The sequence below is a fragment of the Dipodomys spectabilis genome, unplaced genomic scaffold, assembly GCF_019054845.1.
Source record: "Dipodomys spectabilis isolate Male_0828 unplaced genomic scaffold, ASM1905484v1 ptg000206l, whole genome shotgun sequence".
In the NCBI taxonomy this organism is placed as follows: domain Eukaryota; kingdom Metazoa; phylum Chordata; class Mammalia; order Rodentia; family Heteromyidae; genus Dipodomys; species Dipodomys spectabilis.
Window position 1 is genome coordinate 861,360 of NW_024870883.1, and position 9,386 is coordinate 870,745.

General features: G+C 34.2%; 1 pseudogene; it reads right to left on the bottom strand.

The window, feature by feature from the left end:
- Positions 1-8,973: 8,973 nt before the first annotated feature.
- Positions 8,974-9,073, bottom strand: LOC122122199 (annotated as a pseudogene).
- Positions 9,074-9,386: the final 313 nt, after the last annotated feature.

Consider the following 9,386-nt stretch of genomic DNA (forward strand, 5'->3'; position numbering starts at 1 on the left):
TTCTTAGAAGCCATTGGTTAAAAATATTGTAAAAAACTCCCCTAAATATCCAAGGAATATACTTTGGTGATACTATTTAAATGCTTCAACTTCAGCAGAAAAGCAAAAAGTTTAAAAAGTGTTACAAAGTAAAGTAATAAATCAGAATATATTACTATTAATAATAAATATATGAATAATTTATAGTGGTAGTCAAATATGTAAGAAATGAGGCAATTTGCCATTCATTTGCACTAAATAAGTGAGAAAGAATTTTCTAGGTATTTTAAAATTATCATAAGTTTAATGAAGAAATTTTCTGTCACATCATATGATAATCAGACAAAGCTGATATTAGAAAAAAGAACAGATTTATTAAGTTTTTGGATGTTAATGTATATACTTATTTTGGTTGTGGAAAATGTGGGGATTTCAACTTGGGGTATATTGTTCATGCAGGCCGGCATCATATCTGTGGTTAATTTTAGGACAGTGGTTCCCTTTCCACAAGAACATGCACCTTAACTGTCCTTTTAGCCTTCCCATCATCAATGGCATCAGAGTTGCTCACCAACTTTTCTAGCTTGCTACCTTGACTGGCCTGGATCCTCAGTCCTTCCAATCTTAGTTTCTAGATAGTGCAGGATGGTGGAAATTATCCAATTCACCCAGCTATAGATTGAGAAATAAGTCCACTAAATTTTGGCCTGGGTTCTGTCCTCAAGCCTCATAAGTAATTAAGAGTACACATGTGATACCCTGGTGCCAAGCAGTAAGAATATTTTTAAAGCAAGTAGACATATATATGACTTAGGCTTGTGAATACCTCAGGAAAAGAATAAAAGAGCAGTGAAGCACAGAGGATAGGTAGAATTTTAACTAGCTACTCAGAGGCTGAATAAGCTTAGCTAGCTACTCGAGAGTCTGAGATCTGAAGACCAATGTTCAATCATGAAAATGCAAGCGATTATCTCAAAATAAAAACACACAACAGAATTGTAGCAGTGGCTGAAGTAGTAGACCACTATCCTTGGGCACAGAAGCTGAGGAATAGTTCCCAGGGACTATCAAGCCTCAACAATGATGAATGCATGCATGAGCATATGCACATGTTCGTGTGCATATTCATACATGCATGCACACATATACAAACACAAATGAGTATTTCAATGTGAAGTTATTTATTTTTTTTACCTTGCTGTACTTTATTTCCCTGTATTAGTTCACAAATTAACAAAATCAGCTAAGGACCTATTTACATAAAATTCATCATGTTTCTCTAAAATCTACTCTCTTTTTGGAAGCCTGCTTTTATTTGACCCAAAAATAAATTATTCAGGAAGTCAATTCATCACTCTCAAGTCTATAGTATTAGATGATTGTTTAGGTTCCTCTTAGCAATATGATTTTTTGAAATCCTGCATCAAGCAATATAATTTCTTTCACTAGAAGAGAAACCTCTGTCAAACAATTAATAATAGCTTATTCTCCTCCTGGCATTCATATGTAGTTTTATTTTCTTCATATATTTCATGATCTCTCTGCGTATGCCAAAGTCTGCGCTTAGCATGTGTATACAATTCATAGATACTGAAATTGCTTTGGAATAAATAATGTTCACCCTGATTATCTTTTTTTTTTTTTTGTTTTTTTTTTTGTTTTTTTTTTTTTTCATCAGTCATGGGGCTTGAACTCTGGGCCTGGGCGCTGTCCCTCAGCTCTTCAGCTCAAGGTTAGCGCCCTACCACTTGAGCCACAGCCCACTCACCCTGATTATCTTGAAAAAGAAGAATTGGTCTCTTAGCACTTTAGGTAATAACTTGAGGGAAAGAAACAAAAGGAAAAGTGAGGAACAACTCAACACATAGATTCAAATGAAACAAAACAACCCAAGAAAACAAAAATTAATTCAGTACTCAAGAACCTGCAGGAAATGAAAGATTTAAAAAAAATCAGCAATGACAAGCTTATGAAATTCGTGACTACATGGGAGTGAACTGTTGGGAGGATAGTGGCTAAAGCCCAGACTGAACAGAAAGTTCTGTACACAATGCCATGCACCTGTTATTCTAAATTCCAGGAAGAATAACATAAAGAGCACTGAGACCAAGTTCATACACAAGTAGGAAGCCAGTTTCTACCTGAAAAATAATCAGGATAACTTAGGGCTGTGGGCATGACAAAGTGGTAAGACCCATTTAAGGGGCACAAAACATTCAATTCAAACTCTAGTATTAGGGGTAAAAAAAAGCTATGATTTAAATAATTAGAACAATTGTAATACTTGAGTATTTGAGTGGAGAAAAATCCATTAGAGAAATAGAATGAACCCAAGTTCCAATGCTACTTTAGTGATAATGTTTAGTGGTACTTGAGACAAAACAGAGTTACCTTGCAAATGAGCATGGATGTGCATTTGGGTGATGGAAATACTCTACTTACAGAGGTGTAAATTAGATTTTTTGGGTAGATTGTAGTTCTTGAACTAAGAGCCTGGGTGATGTCCTTGAGCTTTTTCTCTCAAGGTTACCACTCTAATACTTTGAGCCACAGTTCCAATTCTGATTTTCTGTTGGTTGTTTGGAGATAAGAGGCTCATGGACTTTCCTGCCCAGGATGGCTTCAAACCATGATCGTCAGATCTCATCCTCCTGAGTAACCAGGATTCCAGGCATGAGCCGTCGATGTTTTTAATAATTCAGTAATTTGTATAGTTACAGAAGTTATAAATTATCATTGTAACCTGTGTATATATGTGTATGTATAGATCAATGCATACAGTTAGAAATATATTGACATATTTTTGCATCTACAGTAGATTTATGAAATCATCCCTTCATTATAAAATAAAATGGAAACAAATTTAATAAGGAGCAAAACAAAGGGAATTGTTACACGTTACTACTTGTTGAATGGAAGATGAATTGTGAGAATCAGTTTGGTAAAACCATCTCTACTTTAACAAAATGGATAATTGTTATTAATTTCAATCAACTTTGGTGGGGTGGAGTATTGGATGAGGGGGTGGGGGAGGCTGGGAACGGATGTGAAGGGTAAACAAAGGAGGAGGCTGCAATGCTTGATAAGAAATGTACTCATTATCTTGCCCATGTAATTGTAACTCCTCTGTACAGTATGTTCACAAAAAAATAAAATAAAATAAAAAATAAATAAAAAAGAAAAAAAGTGTAGGGAAAAGTTATATAAAGATCCATTACACTTAAATCATGATTTATTGAATGGAAATTCCCTTGTACAACTAGTTAAGATAATAAAAATATAATTAAAAACAATGGAGACATCTGATCTTAAACTGTGTTCTCTTAAACCATGAGTCAATATAATAGTTTCCTCCTCAGAAATTTTCGTTGCAGGTATTTTCCTCATAGTGACAGAAAAATGATCAATGCATTGAATATCAATACATCACATTGCACATCAGAAAGAGACACAATAAAAATCAGAGTAAAAATGTTAGAATTCACCACATGATAAAATAACAGGTAGAATGTGCCAAATGCTAATTGATTATTTTTCCAAGTACTCTACCTATGGTATCTAATTTAATCCTCAGAATAATTCCATAAAGTGGAACTACTTACATTTTTAATTCTCAGATGATGATATTGAAGTCTTCAGATTTGTAATTACTAGTACAACATTGCACACATGGTAAGTGTTAGCCTGAGGTCCATCCCCGACTGTATCAATTAACCTCATTCTATTTTGTGACTAAAATTCTAGGAAAAATTCCCAGAATTATTGTGTACACTCATGATATTTCAGTTTATCTTTGTTAGAAAATAGGGAACTGTAATATGAAAACTCGAAGTTCAGAATCAATGCATACCTCCCTGGTGAAAGGAACTGCTAAAGTATAACATTCTTGATTTCTAGGTCAAAATAGCAGAAATCATATTCTATCCCTTCACTCAACACTACACTGCCTGGGGACCCTAACTCTGTTTAACACTGTCTTACTGAAAGAATGGCCTCCCCAATTCCTGATGGAAACAGACTGCAGGTCTTATGGACCAATCATTTCCACATTGTAGCTCAACTAAGTTGTTTACCATTAGAAGTATTTTGATTGCTTTTTATACCCAACATTTTGAGACAAAGGTACTACTTTAAAATGCTATTAAAGCAAGACTGATATAAAAATCACCTTTGACCCCAGATAAATAATTTACCTTTCATGTACCCAAAAATGCAGTCTGACCTATTATTAATGTTAGGAATGAGAGGATAGAAAATCATAGACAACAAGGCCTAAGCATGAATTAAAGCCTCTCCAACTTGTGAATACAATTGGTTTAAAAAGACATTAAGGGCTGGGAAGGTGGCTCAGTGTTAGAGCGCTTGCCTTGCATGCATGAAGCCCTGGGTTCGATTCCTCAGCACCACATAAGCAAAAAGAAAAAAAAAAAACAGCAAGTGGTGCTGTGGCTCAAGTGGAAGAGCGCTAGCCTTGAACTGAAGAGCTGAGGGACAGCGCCCAGGCCCAGAGTTCAGGCCCCACTACCAGACTCCCCTACCCCCCAAAAAAAGACATCAATACTACTATATTTGTTCAAAATTTCTTATGATACTGAAGATTCAATTGTAAACTGTTAACACTTGAAAATAACTCATTTTCTTGGGAGTAGGAAACAAAACACAAAATTAATCATAATCATTTTCAAAGACATTTATTTATACTACAAATTCACTCTTATAACTACAAAGATTCTAAACATAACTGAAGCATAGTGTCACGAAGGACATAATTTAACTTCATCATATACATTCAAAGGACTTTGCTAATAGAAAATAAATTTATACTAATAAGTAGCTCACCCAATTCACTTCCATATTTTAATCTATATCTTTTATTTTCATAAACTGGCTTTTCATAAAATGATGCATAAAAAGCCTGTATACCCACTTACATTTTCAGATTTTAACAATGTTTATTTCAGAAATGTCTTTAGCTGTATAGTCAATGAACTGAAATAACACTAAAATATTCAAAGGGTTTTCAGAAATTGCAAGATTCACTCTGGGATGTTATTTATATTGGAAAAAATATTCAAAAAGCCTTATTTCTTAACGTTGTGATAGTTACTCCCACAAAAGTACTATTAATGAAGAAACCTTTGTATGTATAATACAACTTCAAATGCATCCACAATCTGGAGGTGACACATGCTTTTTTGTTTGTTTTTGCAATGTATATCTAACAAACATATCCACAATACTTATTTTCAGTCAATATGATGGGATATTCAAACCTAAAAAATACGGGGTTTATTATCTTAGTGTGAATAGATACAATCTTACAAAGAAAGCTATTTTCAACAGAAATTCGGAAAGAGTTTATCCACCTTGAGTTTCACAGGAATAACTGGAGAGTAATGCCTGTTTGGTCAAGTTGGTCAAAATTACTCTATGAGTATATCTTAAAAGTATATCCAATTTAAGAGGTCAAATACATATTTTGTACTGACAGTCATCTTACAGCAATAACTTACTACCTAATTATATGTGTATCTTCTTTCCTAGCATATACTAAGAGCTGAAAGTGATCTCTTTTATCTAACTTAATGGTGTAAATGCTTTGATTATGATGATGTTATTATTTGACAAATAAAATGTACAAAAGGGTGGTTCCACTGAAATGACAGGACAGAAAACTGATAAATAACAATATTGCAACATAGCTCTTTTCAGCCTCACTCTGTCCACATTGGCAAGCAACATTGCAACCTCACACACACACACACACACACACACACACACACACACACACGTGCGCACATGTACACACACATATACATGAATGCCAAATTCATGGTTTATTGTACAAAAAAGTTCAATTAAAATATTAGTGATTAGGAAAAATGATAATTTGACTTATTACAAAATAATACGTAATCCAATCACCATGGTTGTTACATTTTACCTGTCTCTCCACATGTGACCACTTAATTTATTTTTAGTTCATTCATTCATTCATCATTCATTAGTTTGGTGCCAATACTGGAGCTTGAACTCAGGGCCTAGCTTTGTCACAGAATTTGTTATGTTTTTGTTTTAGTTTTCTCAATGCTAGCATTTTACTGCTTATACTAAAGCTCCATTTCTAGCTTTTGCTGGTTACTTTCAAACCAGAATCTAATGTTCTTTTTTGTCTGGTTTCAAAGCACAGTCATCAGACTTCATCTTTCTGATTAGGTAGGATTAAAGACCTGAGCCACCCGTGTGGCTCTTAATTTTTCCTGTACATATGTAATGCGCATACTTAGATAGTAATTTAAAACAGAGAGCATAGAATCAAGATGTACAGTGATGATAGTTTCCTGTCAGAAATTCAAGTTAGTAATGTAAATTTCTTCTTAAGACCATACACAAAAAATACTTAAGAAGAAATCTGATGATGTATGTGTGTGTATGTGTGTGTGTGTATGTGTGTGTGTGTGTGTGTGCTGTTGCAATATGTTCCACATATGAGCACTGTGCAGCAGTGTCCAGCCATTCACAGTTATTGCATGAATATCTGCCTTGAGATACCAACTCATGGGCAATGTCTAGGTGTCCACTGTAGGCTTCGCGATGAAGAGGGGTATACTCATCCTCATCCCTAGTATTCATATAAGTGGCCCTTTTGGAAAGTACTCTCCACACTGTAGTAAGCTGCAAGACAAGCACTCTACCACTGAACCACCTTCCCAGCCCAAGGATTAAGATTCTTGTCTGTAATTTGGTCAAAGCTATGTCTCTTTACGTAGGCGACTAAAAATGTATTTACTAATTTCAAGTAAATACATAAATTCTATTTCCATCTCTTCTAAAAAATACAAAAATTGTTTGCTCTGTAAATTGATTATAAGCATGGATTTTGTGGCTAGCTATGCCATTTCACATCTGTATCTCTTTTCCTCTTTCTCTTTCATGGTTCCCATAGACAATATGTTTGCTCCATAATTATCCAAATTTATTTTGCTTTTATATTTTTAGTTGCATCATTTCACTTTCTGCTCTGCCATTTCCCAGAATAGCACCACATAAACAGAAAAATCCAGAAATGGTTTTGTGGCTCAAGTTGTAGAGCGCTTGCCTTGATTTGAAGAGCTAAAGGACAGTGCCCAGGCCCAGAGTTCAGGCCCCACAACTAATTTAAAAAGAATCTAAATACTTGATAATTCTACTAACAGATCTGACTGAAATCAGTTGAATCACACTTTTCCTATACAATGAAGGAAAGGTCCAGGCTGGGAAAGCAGCTACAGAAGGCAGGCACATTGTATCTGTGACAAAACTTTGTGGAAAATGGAATCGAGGATTACTTACTGGTGATTCACTTGCACTTGAAGCATGATTCTGAACTATTGCTTGCTGATTCTGAACTATTGCTTTGATCATTATATTTTCCAAGAAGAAAAAGTGAAATTTAATTGATAGTAAAGGACTACTAACACATTTTGACTTCTCATTAAGCATCTTCAATCATCAAAATCACTTGAAGGCAATAGACAGGCCTATTTTTAGATGAAAACAAGTGTCTTTAAAAAAAAACAAGAATTTAGGTAGTCATACAAAGGACTTCTTTTACTACTGCATTATACATTTTTTTCTAATGTTGGATACCAACATTAGAAAGCTACTAGAAAGCTCTTAAAGCCCATATGTTGAATAGTGAGTTATCTTACACTATAACATGGTATTTCCCAAATCATTTACAAAGAAGGCATTGTTTCCTATTTTCTTGCTCCTAATATAAGCTGCACATGAAGACAGCAAGGGTCCTAATGTTCAGACAAGGAACAAGGTGAAAAAGTGAGGAATGGTATCAATTTCAAGAAAAAAATGGAGTAGGATCCAAGCAAATTTCTTCTTTGGGATGTCGAAATTAAACGGTTTACTATGGTGTGGAGACTACTTTCCAAAAAGGCCACCCAGATGAATACTAGGGATGAGGATGACTATACCCCTCCTCATATGGAAGCCTAGAGTGGACATTTAGACATTGTCCATGAGTTGGTAGCTCAAGGCAGATATTCATGCAATAACTCTGAATGGCTGACACCCCTGCACAGTGCTTATATGTGGAATAATACCAGAGTGGCAGATACCAATCCCCAAACTAAAGGCCTCTTGTCCGCCTTGCATGTTGCTGCTGGGAATAGAAATAGAAAAGATACTCTGTTGAATCATTATATCAAACCAGGTTTGAAGAACAGCTTGGAAGAAACTGCATTTAATATTGCCAAAAGGATAAGTATGTATCACTACCTCTTTGAAGTTGTGGAAGGCTGTACAAATTGTTCTCCTAAGTCATAATGGTTTGGTTAAGTTTCTTAAATTTCAAAAATGCCAGTCCATCCTTTGTGTCCCTATAATTTTTTTCACAATACAAAGCAACAGCAATATCTTACTTTAAAAATTCATGGATTCCATGGTATTCTTCCAAGTGATTTGCCTGACTCTGATGTCAAAATGTATTCAAGAGTTTTTTGTATACATCTATAATGATTTCTGCAGAGTTTGTGATTTTTTTAATCAGAAATAATTTTAACATATCTGTTGAAATGAATAGTATAGAAACTAAAGATGTTCCTAGTGCTTTTGGGAAAAAATATATCTATGTTTGTACAACATCCATAATCTATTTCATTCGCTCCTAGATATAATATTTTGAATTCTACATTTTTATATAATGTATAGTTTCATCAATAAATGTGTCCTTTCAGATTGCATTCCATATAGAAGAAGTTTAAGATTCCATTTTTCCTAGGTCCTTATATTATTTTATTTCTTTGGGATAAATTGACAATGTTATCTAATTTCAAGTTTTGTAAAGGTTATGCTATGTAAAGACCTTTCTAAGGTGAAGATTTAATACACTGATGTCAAACTAACCTTTAATTCTATGAATTACATGTATTGTTACACTTGTATTTTTGTAATCAACTTTTTAATAACTGTTTTTATATTTCTTGTATCAGAAGAATGAAATATATGGAATACTTCACAAATTTTCATATCATCCTTGTGCAAGTGCCATGTTAATCTCTGTATTATTGTAATTTGGGTAGACCTGCTGCTGAAGCATGTAGTACCCTCTAAATTTAAGTACTTAATGATGCAATCTTTATACAGGCATATATCCATGGTTGCCTATTTGTAACAAGGAACCCTTATTGTTCCTTAAAATGCGATTGATCTTATTTCTCTAAAATTCTGTGTATAGTGGAAAAGCTTATATCATTTGGTCGATTGATCATATTTACAATTTTTTGTCAATGACTACTTTGTCATTTTCATTTCAAATTTGATCATACTTTGAAGCCTTTACAGCTAAGTGCAAAGGTGATGGCTTTTCAAGTACTTATTTATCAACTGAGTTAGCTTTGTAGAGCTAATGG